Consider the following 15,181-nt stretch of genomic DNA (forward strand, 5'->3'; position numbering starts at 1 on the left):
TACTGGCAGCTTTGCTGCGATATCGGTGTATTGGCTGGGTGGGTCGATTTATATCCCACATGGTGTGTTAGTTGGTACGGGTGGTGTGCTGGTTGGATTTGGGTGGATGCATAATTGCATTACACTGTACTAATACTACATTGGGCTTAAGCCCACACTGTTGTTGTATAGGGCTAAGGCCCAGACTATACTGATACTGAATAGGGCTCAAGCCCAAACTGTTACCGATCTGCGCTTAGGTCCAGACTGTGTTATTCACTGTTTGTTTGTTATTAGGATTACACACTAGGTTTTCGTAAACTCACCCCTTTGTTTTAACTGTACAGGTAATCCTCCACCTTAGATGGTTTGGAGCCGTGAAGGACTCGGAGGTGGCCACACGATTGTTGATGTTCTACTTTTGACTCTATCTATTTTAAAATTCATATTGGGTTTTTGGTTATGTAATAAAGTCATTTGTGAGTTTAAGTTTTAATTGGGCTTTTGTTTTCTTACATTAAACTGCCAGTTTAGGTACAGACGAGTTTTTAAAACACGCATTTTAAACTTCATTGACTTAAAAAGCTTCTGCGTCTTTAAATCAATTTAATATAACATTGATGGTTCATAAGGTAAACATTTTGACGAGAACTTTTGTTAAATAATAATAAAAGGATTTAAACTCAGTAACAGATTTTTACCAAAAAGATCAACGTTTGAAAAACACTTCGATGTGACACGCCGGATTTGACCATAACGTCTAGGTCGAGTTTGAGGTGTTACACTTAATGGTATCAGAGCCAAGTTACAAAACTCGGCTGTGGAATGGGTTTTGAAAATATTAGAAAATTTTGGAAAAATTGTTCTTAAAATTTTTTGAAAGGTTTACCAATGTGGCACACTAAGTCTCCGACGCTGAATCTGTAAGTTCTTCTTGTACTGTAGATTGCTTGAACTAAAGGGTAGTACTGAGGGACTACTATAGGTAGTAGCACTATACTGAAACTCTTTAGTTAGAGTGGACTGAGACTATTGAAGACGAAAAACTGTAGTAAGATCTTGTTTTGTGAAAATAAACTCTAATTACTATCGTTCATAACACATTCGTTAACAATTACTGAAGTTACAAACTGATATATAAGACTTTTAAACAAATAATTCGTTATCGACATGAGCACTAGAGGTACTCGCAGAAGGGGTACACATGGCCGTTGTAAAGGCCGAGGAAGTGTTAGGGCTGGGTCTTCAGCATCGGGTCACATGCCTGCTAGGGAGGCACCAGCTTCACTGGAACATGAGATGGTTCAGGAGACAGAAGCCAGGATAAGTCTGCCAACTTCGGGCTGAAGGTACCAGGATAAGACAGAAGCTAGAGCTTGGTACTGAAGCACTAACCCGGTTAGTAAGGGAAGTGCTGGAGGAAGCTAAGGAGATCAGTGAAACACTCCGGACTAGGTGTGTGGACTGTATGAAGAAGGGAGATTGTAGTTCTCTGTGGCTAGAGCATCCTTCTGTGAAGCATGTTAAAACGCATCCAAACTTTTTGACTTGTGAGCATTGCCAAAGGCGTCATCTGAGTGAATGCTGGTGGAAGTCAGGAGCATGTCTCAGATGCGGATCTAAGGAACATCGGGCTCGGGATTGCCAAGTCACCTTTAAGTTAGGTATGTTTTGTTTAAGTGTGATGATTTGGACATAGAAATTGTATATGTGTGATGTCTATTTGCTCCAGTGGGTAGGTGTTTTGGGTGTGTGTAAGAGATTCCAAGTTCAAGTTAAAGTATGTTAGTGTCATTGGGATCAAAGGATGCAGTAGGACCGTAGTGGTGTAGCCTGGATGGTGCAACTATTTTGATAGTTGGAAATTTCGAGGACGAAATTTCTTTAAGGAGGGGTGAATTGTAACGCCCCGAAATTGGGCCTAGAAGTATTAGGCTTTGAGCATGGGAGCGGTTAGGAAACTGCTCATAAATATGTTAGTTAAGTAAGAAAGTGGCACAAATTTCATGTTTTCTTTATTGGCTAAGTGATTTGGGTGTGGTTGGGAGTGTTTGAGAAGCCTGGGTTCAAGTCTGGGCTTTTTCAAAAATTTTAGTTTTTCCCCTTAAGTGAACCTTGGCTTTAGCTTGTAGGCCTTATAAATATTTGTGGGTAAAATGTGTCACAAAAAAGAGCTTGTGGTGCAGTGGTAGGTGGCGTGTGGAGTTCTCTTGAGGTATAAGGTTCAAGTTGTGGCAAGGTAAGAAGAGTATTTATTTTGCTCTCTTGTCATGTGAGAAGCAGAGATTGATTAAAACTCTGTTGAGGGAAGTTTGAGCTGGTCAAGGAGTGGATTATGGAGGAAATCATGGAGAAGATAAAGGAGGATTTTTAAGAGAAATTTGTGGAGAAAATCAAGGGAGGTGGAGGTGTGGGAGAGGAGTGTACCGATTTTGGAAAGTAAAGCACTCAGGAATTTTGGTTTGGAGAAGTGAGTGTTGTTTTTCGAATTTGTAACATTTTGGGATTTTTCTTTTGTTCTCTAGAGGCCAATTAGTGTAAAAGAGTTTATGATAGTGCCTGTTCCCCTTTGCTGGTTTTGGTTGTACACTCTTCTTCAAGTTTCTCGACTCTCATCTTTTTGCCTCTTTTACTCTCCTCCTTCTAAAACTATTTCTTTTTTTTTTCTCTTTAAACCGAGTACATACTTCCTCCCTTACTCAAACTCTATCTTTTTTTTGTAGCCTGGAGACGCGGCCGATTTAATTATTCTTCTTCTCATTTCTTTCTCAATTGCTTTCTCTCTGGACCGATTATTTTAAACCCTTTTTCTCTTTCAACAGTTTCGATTTTGACAAGTTTTTCTCTTGGCCGATTATTGTTTGGTTCCTCTATGAAAGCAATTCTTTTCTCTTCCTTTTCTTTAGGCTGTCGTTTTACATGGGGTTGCTGCCGGAGGTTGGGGATTATTGTTAAGTTTAGAATGCTCACTTGTTCTCTGTTATTACTGACATTTCTGCGTACTTTTACCCCCACTATGCTGAAATTGCTCTTTTGCCTTCTCTGCTAACTTTGAATTCTATTCAGTTCTACGTTTCGTGACTTCATTTATAATCAAGGAGTGGGTAATCGCTCTTGATCAACAGTTAGGTGTAAATATTAGCTGGCTCAAGCAAGGTTTTGGTACTCGAATACTATTCGCATTATTTTTGCAAACAGGTGTGTAACTGTGCACCAAAACCTGTCACTGTCAATGTAACATCCTAAAATAGGGCCTAGTCGGAATGGTGGTTTTAGGACCACAAATCCGACATTAAAATATTTACTTTATGATTATTATGAGGCCTAGAATATGAGTATATGCATGTGTTAAAGTTTCATGAAGAAATTCTTTGAGTAAGGTGTTCAATTAGAAATTAGGGACTAAATTGAATAAATTGCAAGACTTGAATTCTAGAAGCAATTTGTATGAAATTGCTTTGGGTTATGAATTAGAAGGTCTTGGAGAGTAATTTTTCCAAATTCTAAGTTTTTGGACAAAATTGGGCTTGCATTGATGGAATTTTAAGGAAAGGAACTAAGGGCATTTTGGTCATTTGGTATTTTAATGAAATAAAATGGGAAAAATGAACCAAAATCAGCCTATTCTCTTCCTTGTCCAACCGAAACTTCAAAGGTTTCCATAGCTAGGGATTTCAAGCTTTCCAAGCTCAATAGTAAGTCATAAGCCCCGTTTTTCATGCTCTTTGTATTTTTAAAATCCCAGTAGCTTTCTCTCTACATTTCTACCCATATTTTATGCTAGGGTTCATGTTTAAAAATTTACCCATGCATGAGTTGCTTGTATCTTGATGGATTATGGAGGAATATGAAAGATGAATGTGTATTAAACATCTTTTCCTAGTTGATTTTCATGAAATACCCTTATAGGGACTATTTTTGCAAAAGATGTAAATGCATGGTAGAAATGAGGAAATAATGGAAAATGTGGGCTACCATAAGAAGAAAAAGTGTTTGCCTAGGCTTGGGTAAGATAGAAAGTGCATGTGTTTCATTATACGAGCCTAGGGACTAAATCGTAAAAATGTGAAAGGTCAGGGCAAAACGGTCATTTGGACCGGGGGTAGATATTAAACTTGAAATGTATAATGTAGTGTATTAATGAGTTAAATTTTGTTGTTATAGACCCGAGGAACAAATTCTGGAGGTCGATCGAGGTAAACGCAAGGTTTCGGAATAACCGAAACACAACTCCGAAAAGAATACCAAGTATGTTCGGATAACTTAAAGAAAACCCCTAATATGCATAATTGAATGATTTATGAATGCATGATGATTGCATTTATATTAGCATGAAATATCATAGAAATGCATATTTGATGGTAACATGTGAAAAATGTCTCGGAGAGGTTGACAAAGGGAATTCGATGGATAAACCCTCATTAATATGTGTAAAGAGATCCTGCATGTGTTGCAGTAAGGATTTAGCCCGGACGGGTAATCCGTGATCTCAAGTATGAAAAGGGTCTCACCCGGACGGGTGTTCCTTGAATGATCAAGCCTCCCGAAGAATATGTGTGCATTATGAATTTAGCCCGGATGGGTGATCCGATTAGGGTCTGAATTTAGCTCCTTAAGGGTGTTTGTCATTATAAGGGATTTAGCCTGGATTGGTAATCCCGACATCACCTTATGAGTTCATGATATGGGGGATTTAGCTTGGACTAGTAATCCTGCCATGAGATGTGAGGTTCGCGGGAGTGCATATATGTGAAATGATCATTCGTAAGAAATGACGGATAATGGGTATTCCATCGAGATTTCCTAGAAACTCAATGAGATTAATATGATGTATGTCAATAAGATGACGAATGATGAGCTCATCTACATAAATTACATGATGCTTTGTTACATAACTAACTCATTGATTGAGTGCATGTGATAGGGAATCGTTTCATAATTGATGATTTCATGATTTAAATATGGATGTATTCTAATTACTCGATAAGTTTACTTTCCAGTTATTCGAGCTTACTAAACCTGTAAATGCTTACCCCTCTCTTTTTCCCTGTCTCACAGAGCTCGAGGATTTGAAAGGATTGGAAGACGATTGGAGAGTCAACACACTATCAACTAGACAAGTTTTGGTATAAAAACTTTGTTTGTTTTGTTTAATGGCATGAATAGTATTTTTGAGTATTTTGTTATATGTTCTATTTGTGTAACACCCCAAAAAAGGCCCAGACGTTATGGCCAGATCTGACGTGTCACATGGACTTACGACTTAGTTAGCATTCACTTGTTTAAGTAATTGAAGTGGTCTTTGTAAAAACAGCAGTTGAATGAAAAGTCGGTTTATCAATCTTTAGGCTATCCATTTGTTGTGCTTGTTGAGTCTTGAAAACGTTCATTAATTTTGAAAACCCGCGCAGTCTAACACTAGCAGTTTCGTCATAGTATAAATATAATCAGAAAATAAAACCATAGCGGAAAAAAAATTAAATAGCGGTCTTATTACAACTTAAAACCCAAAATTAAATCGAATATAAAATAATAAAATAAACTAACTTAGAAAAACCAACTTTGCGGATGATGTGGCCACTCCGAATCCCTCACGGCTCCAAGCCCACTATGGTTGGGGATTTCTGCAGAGATGAAAATAAAGGTGAGTTCGGTAAACTCGATTGTAACATAACCCAACCATAGCCCAAAATAGATCAAACCTCGAGTCGACTTATCTGGGCCTTGGCCCAAGACAAAATCGAAATGAAACCCATAGGCCCATAGTAGATACTGAACAAATATATCATGAATGCGAAATCCCAACCCGAGCCATCCACAACACCCCGTACACTTTACACCATGTGGGAGACTACTCGACCCACCCAACCGCTACACCACGAAATTGCAATGAGGTCGCTAGATATTGTGATGAAGTCACCAGATATGTGATATTGTGGCTAGGCCACGAATGTATATATATATATATATATATATATATATATGTATGCGTTAACCACCAAATGAGGTCGCCGGATATTGTGACGAAGTCACCGTATCAGATCTATGTGGCGAGGCCACCAGATTGCAAATGAGGTCGCCGTAACGCTTCCTCCATCAATATAAACCCATGTCCCATGCAATGTAAATAATATGTCATGGCATACGATATCTGAAAATGTAACATCATGCTTCTCGAAAAAAATAACCCTAGGGGTAAAATCGTAATTTTGCATGCATAAGGGTATTTCAGTAATTATTACCTATTGCTAAGGTTTCATGCTCATTCTAACGTTTACCAAGTAATCAGAAGTACATACCTCGTCTTTTTACCAAAGTGGGCCCGTTGGCCCATTGGCCCGTTTTCGACCCATTAAACCCAAAAATACCGTTGTGCACAAAGATGCACACTCTGCACTCTAATCATCCAAATGCACCATATTCATTAACAACTGTCTCACGAGTGCTTGCACGCTCGCGAGTTCACAAAATACCAATGTTTCGGTATTTTGGCTTTTACCGATTCAGTCTAAGGGAGGGTGTCGTTTACACACTTGGTTGATGACGATTGATAACGATATCTCCCACGTGATAATCCTGTTAGGAGACTGCAGTTAATCCGCGCTCCAAACACTCTTAGCTGACGCCCAACCCAAACGAGCACGTCACAAAGCAAAAGGGATCAGCCAAGAAGGGTATGCCTACTCTCCTCATGATTTGCTCTATTTAAAGTCGGCTCTCTATCTACTCTTATGTTAGCTTCCCGATGTGGGATCCCTCCATCACCAGAGTTTAAAACCAACACCAACTCTTGCCGTCCCAACATAGCAAAATAATCAACCTTTGCGTGCCAAGGGATTCGAACCAAAGTCCTCTCACATGCCAACTCACGCCACCACCACTAGGCCATCAACTCATTTGTGTCATAAATCTAACACATTAAACTTTAAAGCGCACCTACTTGCTTCTAGATTTATCAAAAAGAAAAACCAAAATATATTGCAAGAGCCAAGACTTGAACCTTGGACCCCTTGCTTCCTCTATGGCATCACTTCCATGTCCCCTAAGTGGCGCCACCTTGCCACTACACCACACTCCTTTTGTGTCATCTTTTACCCTTTACTCTTAAAACCCAAACGCCAATTGCATCACTGTTCATAAAATTAAAATTCCGAAGACTACCACGGATTTAACTTAAGTTTGGGCCTTCCAAAGGCCCAATAACCTACTAAAATATATATTTTAACCAACCAGAACACACAAAAATTTTAAAAATCACAGAAACACAGAAAACCCGAAAATTGGGGCGTTACAACTCTACCCTCCTTAAATAAATTTCATCCTCAAAATTTTACCTGAATCAAACAGATGAGGATATTGTTGACGCATCACCACTTCTGGCTCCCAAGTAGCTTCCTCTTTGCCATGATTACGCCACAAAGACCTTCACTAGCGGGCCGATTTCCTCCTCAAAATCTTAACATCTTGATCCAAAATCGCACAGTGCTCTTCCTTAAAAGTCAAGTCTGTTTGGACCTCGATCTCTGCAACTGGCACAACATGAGTAGGGTCAGAACGATACCGCCTTAACATGGAGACGTGAAAGACATCATGAATCCTATTCAACTCTGGAGGTATCTCCAACTGATAAGCCACTGGACCCACTCGCTTAAGAATCCGATAAGGCCCAATGAACCGCGAACTTAACTTGCCTTTCCTCCCAAACCTTAATATTTTCTTCCAAAGTGAAACCTTCAAGAAGACCATATCGCCCACTGAGTACTCAATTTCCTTGCGCTTCAAATCTGCATATGACTTCTGTCTATCAGATGCTTCCTTCAACCGATCTCTAATCAACTTGACCTTATCCTCAATATCTGCCACCAACTCAGGTCCAAGAACCTGTCGTTCACCCAACTCGGTCCAACAACTAGGTGTACGACATCTTCGCCCATACAATGCCTCATAAGGAGCCATTCGAATACTTGTCTGATAACTGTTGTAGTATGCAAACTCTGCCAACGGTAAGTAATCCTCCCAACTGCCTCGACAGTCGATAATGCATCCCCTCAACATGTCTTCCAGAATCTGAATAACCCTTTCCGACTGACCATCAGTCTGAGGATAAAAGGTTGTACTAAAGTTCAACCCGTACCCAACGCCTCATGCAACTTTTGCCAAAATCGAGATGTGAATCTAGGATCTCGATCAGAAATAATCGACACTGGCACTCCGTGAAGTCATACTAATTCCACCACATACAATTTGGATAACTTCTGAAGTGAATAATCAGTGCGGACAGGTATGAAATGAGCAGATTTAGTGAACCTATCCACAATTACCCAAATCGAGTCCTTCTTCGACGGTGTCAAGGGTAACCCACTCACAAAATCCATGGTTACCCTCTCCCACTTCCAAAGTGGTACTTTCACTAGCTCCAAAAGTCCGGAAGGTAATTGATGTTCAGCTTTCACTTGCTAACAAGTCAGACATTTTCCCACAACTTCCGTTACCTCTCGCTTCAATCCAGGCCACCAATACAACTCCTTTAAGTCGCGATACATTTTACTCCCTCCAGGATGCATAGCACACAGACCTCCATGAGCTTCTTTTAGAATTGCTTGCCTCAAGTCAGAGTCCTACGAAATACAAACTCTACCTCGGTAACACAGAACTCCCTCACTATTTAGTCCGAACTCAGAAGTATCCCCATTCTTAACCTGCCGGAATCAAGAAACCAGGGACTCATCCCTCGACTGTTTTTCCTTAATCTCATCCACCCAGGTCGGCCTAACTTGCAGTTCTGCTAACAGACTACCGTCATCATACAGACTCAAACGAGCAAACATGGCTCTCAGATCAGTTACAGTTCTACGACTTAGGGCATCAGCCACCACATTAGCTTTATCTAGGTGATACTCAATCGCGCAGTAATACTCCTTAAGCAACTCTATCCATCTCCGCTGCCTAAGGTTCAGCTCCTTCTGAGTCAGCAAGTACTTAAGACTCTTATGATCTATGTATATAATACACCTTTCTCCGTACAGGTAATGTCTCCAAATCTTAAGCACAAAGATTACCGCTACCAACTCCAGATCATGAGTAGGATAGTTAACTTCATGTGGTTTAAGCTGTCACGATGCATAAGCAACTACTTTACCCTATTGCATCAGTACACAGCCTAACCCTACATGTGATGCATCACTGCATACGGTAAAATCTTTTCCAGACTCCGGCTGAATCAGTACAGGTGCCTCGTTCAGAACATTCTTCAGCTTATCAAAAGATTCCTGTTGTTTCTCAGTCCAAACAAATGGTACTCCCTTCCTTATAAGCTTTGTCAAAGGTGCTGCTGTAACACCCCGTACCCAAGACCATTGCCGGAGTCGAACACGAGGTGTTAACAGACTTATTTCATTTATTAACACAGTTCATTTTAAAATTCCAGACAAGCTGGTTAACTACATCACAGTCACTTTCAAAATCATATCTCGAGTTCCAAAACTCGAAAACTGATTCTGTAAATTTTACCTGAAACTAAACTCATATATCCATCCAAAAAAGTTTTTCTAGAATTTTTGGTTGGGCCAATTAGTACAGTTTATTAGTTAAAGTCTCCCCTGTGACAGGGTTCGACCATTCTGACATTCACGCATTACGACTTGGATATATCCCTGTACAGGGCTTCAATACTTATACCGTTTGTTTTTGAAGAAACTAGACTCGAAAAGGAATCTATACATATATGGCATTACTTGTAATTATCTCTGGTTAATTTATAATGAATTTCCAAAGTCAGAATAGGGGATCCAGAAATCGCTTTGGCCCTGTTTCACAAAAACTTAAACATCTCATAAAATACGGCTCATATGATCATTTTGTTACTTTCATATGAAAATAGACTCATCAAGGTTTGATTACAAATTTATTCAATATTTAATTCCATTCCTACTATTTTTAGTGATTTTTCAAATTCACATCACGGCTGCTGTCGGCATCTGTTTTTAAGGTAGACTTTACCTATTTCATAATTTTCATGATTCAACTAGCCCTTTAACATATATAGCACGAAAATATGATCGTGATTAACCATTCTAATGGCTAATCATTGCCAAGCATTTCCACACCTCTCAATAACCATATATATACAAAATGATTATAATGCTATGCTCAAAATATTTAAGCCATTTTCACATGGCTATCCAAATATATACAATACCAAAGTACTTGACTAACAACAAAAGGGCAGCCCTATACATGCCATTATCAGAGTTCAACTAAAAGAGTACCAAAAGGGCTTTGATAGTGTGGGCGACTTCGACTTTGACACTCCCGAGTCCGATAGCTGACGAACCAAAATCTATAAAACAGAGAATCAAAGAAACGGAATAAGCATTTAATGCTTAGTAAGTTTTGAGGAATGAAATTAGGCACAACTGAAGTATAGCATTCATATGGCTAAATGGATAATTTCATATACACATATTCTCAAAATCATACCTACTTACATTTCCAACCCTTATATTCATACATAAGGGATCAACTTAACCAAAGGCCTAAGCTTATTAATCGATCGACGAATACTATTTAAAAGGAATCAACTATTCCAATGCATATACGAAACATACCTCATCGTTGGGATTTTACGAGCGTATTAATTGAAATTATTACAGCAAGATCGCTCATTCCCAAACCAAGTACCTTCAGGATTTAGCCGGATATAGCTACTCGCTCAACTGCCTTCGGGACTTAGCCCGAATATAGTAACTCGCACAAATACCTTCGGGACTTAGCCCGGTTATCATCCGAATATTCATGCACGTATATCAATAAATCATATCACATCTATATTTCATTTTCATCACTAGAACTCAAACGCAAGACACTTATCAATCATTCCCATTTTCGGCTCAATAGCCACATACAAAGAGCATAAATTGATTTGCTTTATGACATGACCTCTATGCACATTTGACTACCCGTCATGGGTATAACTAATTATCTCGACATATAATTCAAGTAAAATCATTATATCACTGTTTATTTGTTATGCTTATACGTCATAACTTAATCAAATCATAAACTAAGTTCCATTACTCAAAGACTTACCTCGGATGTTGTCGAACGATTTCGATGGCTATTCGAACACTTTTTCCTTCCCCTTATCCAACTTTGATCCTCTAGGCTCTTGAGCTAAATCAAACAATTTACTTCCCAAATCAAACATAGTCATACGACATCCATATACATTTTATACTAGCCGAAATGTACCATCAAGATATACTTTACTCAAATAATTTACTTTGGCCGAACATGTATAATGTTTTGTAGCTTAATAAATTTAACATACACCATGTATTTATAATATTTTTGGCAGCCAACTATCCATAGTCATGTACACACAATCAAAAATAAATACCCAAAATTTTCATATCCTTATGCCCTAAGCCGAATACACTTGTCATTTCACCTACATTTTCTTTTTTCTTTTTTTTCAAGTACAACATTCTCATATTCGGCATTAGTATCAAGCATAATAGCCAATTCTTCTCACTTTGAATCTATGCATCCATTTAATCATAGTTTGTTCAAGCACTCATACAACAAGACACATCCATATGACTAAAAATTCTAAGTTTAAACACAATACAACATTTTAGCACCATGGCCGAATACTTCATGAAGTTGTTAAGACCCGTCCTCTTCAAATTCTCACACACACTCACATTCAATCCTTTTTATTAAGCACTCAAATTCGATCATCTTCATGCCTCATCACCATAACATCAAACACCAACCAAGAAGACAACACCCATGGCCGAGTATCATCTCCATCACATAGCAAAGATTTAAACCATGGGCTAGGTAGAACTCAAGCTAACAACTAAAAACATGCATGAATCTCATGGAACAACATCAAACATACCTTAGCCTAGTTACAAGCATGGCCGAACCTCTTCAACCTTTCTTCCTTTCTTCCCTTTGATTTTTCGGTCAAGAAGAACAAAATGAGAACTTTTTTCTTTTTTTTTTCATCACCCCCCCCAATTTCCATTATTTTATTACTAACCCTTTTTATTTTATTATTTCTAACATAAAGCATTAACACAACATGTTTATAATAGGTTTTAACCCATAGCATGGCCGGCCACTAGTTCAAATTTTGGGTAATTTGACATGCAAACCCATCATCTTTATAACCTGCATTAATAGGCCACTTACATTTGCCTAGCACATTTCTAAATTTTCTCACATAAGTCCTATTAACTAAATTCACATGCAATCGACTAAATCGAAGCTTAAAAATTTCACACATTCATATTCACATATTCTAGGCAATAAATATCACATTCAAATACTTCGGTGACTCGGTTTAGCGGTCCCGAAACCACTTCCCGACTAGGGTCAATTTAGGGCTGTCACAACTCTCCCCCACTTTAAGAAATTTTTGTCCCCGAAAATCTTACCGGTAAATAGGTTTGGGTATCGTTCTTTCATAGAGTTCTCGGGTTCCCAAGTAGCTTCTTCCATCCCGTGTTTGAGCCATAACACTTTTACTAAAGGAACCTTTTTTTGTTTCGTAACTCTTTCACTTCACGAGCTAGGATACGAATCGGTTCTTCTTCATAACTCATATCGGATTGAATTTCAACCTCTGATGGATTAATTATGTGCGATGGATCAGATCTATAACGTCGAAGCATCGAAACATGAAAGACGTCGTGAATCTTTTCAAGTTCAGGGGGTAAAATCAATCTATACGCAACTGGACTGACTAGTTCGGATATTTCATATGGCCCGATGAACCTCGGACTCAATTTGCCCTTACGCCCAAATTTGAGTATCTTTTTCCAAGGTGAAACTTTAAGAAACACTTTATCTCCCACCTGATACTCAATGTCTTTTCGTTTCAAATCCACGTACGACTTCTGACGATCCGATGCTGCCTTCAAACTTTCATGAATTATTTTACTTTCCGCTCAAAGATCTTTAATCAAATCAACTCCGAAAATTTTACTTTCACCGCGCTCGGTCCAAAACAATGGTGTACGGCATTTACGACCGTACAAAGCCTCGTAAGGTGCCATCTTAATACTTGATTGAAAACTATTGTTGTAAGCGAATTCAATCAAAGATAGATACCGTTCCCATGAACCACTAAACTCAAGGATGCAACATCTCAACATATCCTCGAGTATCTGAATTATCCGCTCGGATTGACCATCGGCTTGGGGATGAAAAGCGGTGCTAAAATGCAACTTGGTACCCAAAGCTTCTTGCAATTTCTTCCAAAATCGCGAGGTGAATCTCGGATCTCTATCCGACACAATAGAAATGGGTACCCCGTGAAATCTCACAATCTGAGAAACATACAATTCAGCTAGTTTATCCAATGAATAATCTGTACATACGGGAATAAAATGAGCCGACTTAGTCAGTCTATCAACAACAACCCAAATCGCATCTTTCTTACTCACCGACAATGGTAACCCAGATACAAAATCCATCGTGATTCGTTCCCATTTCCATTCAGGTATCATGATCGGCTGAAGTAAACCTGTAGTCACTTGATGTTCTGCTTTCACTTGTTGGCATATTAAACACTTCGAAACAAAATCGAAAATGTCTCGTTTCATACCCTGCCACCAAAACTAACGTCTCAGATCGTTGTACATTTTCGTACTCCCCGGGTGAATTGACATTCGGCTACAATGAGCTTCGCTCGTAATCATCGAAATAAGTTCGAATTTCTTGGAACACACAAACGACTTCGAACCTCAAACAATCGTCATCATCAATTTGAAACTCTGATTCCATATTCGAAACACATTCAGCCCATTTTGCAACTAATTCATCATCGACTTTCTGAGCTTCACGAACTTGATGAATCAACAATGGTCTAGCCTTTAATTCCGCTACTAACACATTGTCGGATAGAATGCATAAGTGTACATTCATCGTCAGAAAGCAAACAAAGGATTTACGACTCAAAGCATCTGCAACCACATTAGCCTTTCCTGGGTGATAGTCAATGACAAGCTCATAATCTTTTAACAACTCGAGCCAACGTCTTTGTCGCAGATTCAAGTCTCTTTGAGTCATCAAATATTTGAGACTTTTGTGATCCGAAAATACATGGCACTTCTCACCAAATAAGTAATGTCGCCATATTTTCAAAGCGAATACAATGGCAGCTAATTCAAGATCATGGGTTGGATAATTTTTCTCATGTGGCTTCAATTGTCTCGACGCATAAGCTACAACTCGACCTTCTTGCATCAATACACAACCCAACCCAAGTAAGGATGCATCACCAGAATGATTTAACTCCTTGCCCGATTCAGTCGCACTAATCTCGAGCTTCAGTCAAATGAGTTTTCAATTGATCGAAACTTTTCGACACTTTTCTCATCCATTCAAACTTAACATCTTTCGAAGTAGTTTCGTCATTGGTGTGGCTATCATCGAAAAACCTTTACAAACCGTCTCAGTAGTAACCGCAAGTCCCAAAAGCTCGAACTTGAGAATATTTCTGAGGCTTCCAGTTAAGTATGGCTGAAATTTTGCTCGGATCAACTCGAATACGATGCAGATACCACATGTCCCAAGAAGCTAACCTTCTTAACCGAACTCACACTTCTTGAACTTAGCATACAACCGCTATCCCGTAAAATTTGCAACACTAATCCTGGTGTTCAAAGATGATCGGTTTCATTTCTCGAATAGACCAAAATATTATCGATAAACACAACTATAAACCGATCTAAATACGGTCCAAGATCGATTCATCGATCCATAAATACCATGAGGGGCATTAGTGAGCCCAAATGGCATCACTAAGAATTCGTAGTGACCGTATCTCGCTTCGAAAGCGCTTTTGGGTATATCCGAATCTCGAATTCGCAACTGATAATAACTCGATCTCAAATCTATCTTTGAAAACACCGAGGCTCCCTTTAGTTGATCAAACAAATTGTCAATGCGCGATATCGGATATTTATTCTTTATTATCACCTTATTCAGCTGACGATAGTCGATGCACAACCTCATGGTTCCGTCCTTCTTTTTCACAAACAATACTGGTGCACCCCAAGGTGAGAAACTTGGTCGAGCGAAACCTCTATCCATCAACTCTTGCAACTGAGCTTTCAATTCCTTTAATTCCGTTGGTGCCATACGATACGGAGCTATCGAAATCGGTGTAGTCCCAGGTACAAGCTCG

The 15,181-nt window shown here is 39.0% G+C and overlaps 1 pseudogene; it reads right to left on the minus strand.

The window, feature by feature from the left end:
- The window catches only part of LOC108472632 (uncharacterized), a 52,011-nt pseudogene that overhangs the window by 7,247 nt on the left and 29,583 nt on the right, over positions 1-15,181 (minus strand).

The sequence above is a fragment of the Gossypium arboreum genome, chromosome 12, assembly GCF_025698485.1.
Source record: "Gossypium arboreum isolate Shixiya-1 chromosome 12, ASM2569848v2, whole genome shotgun sequence".
Taxonomy (NCBI): Eukaryota; Viridiplantae; Streptophyta; class Magnoliopsida; order Malvales; family Malvaceae; genus Gossypium; species Gossypium arboreum.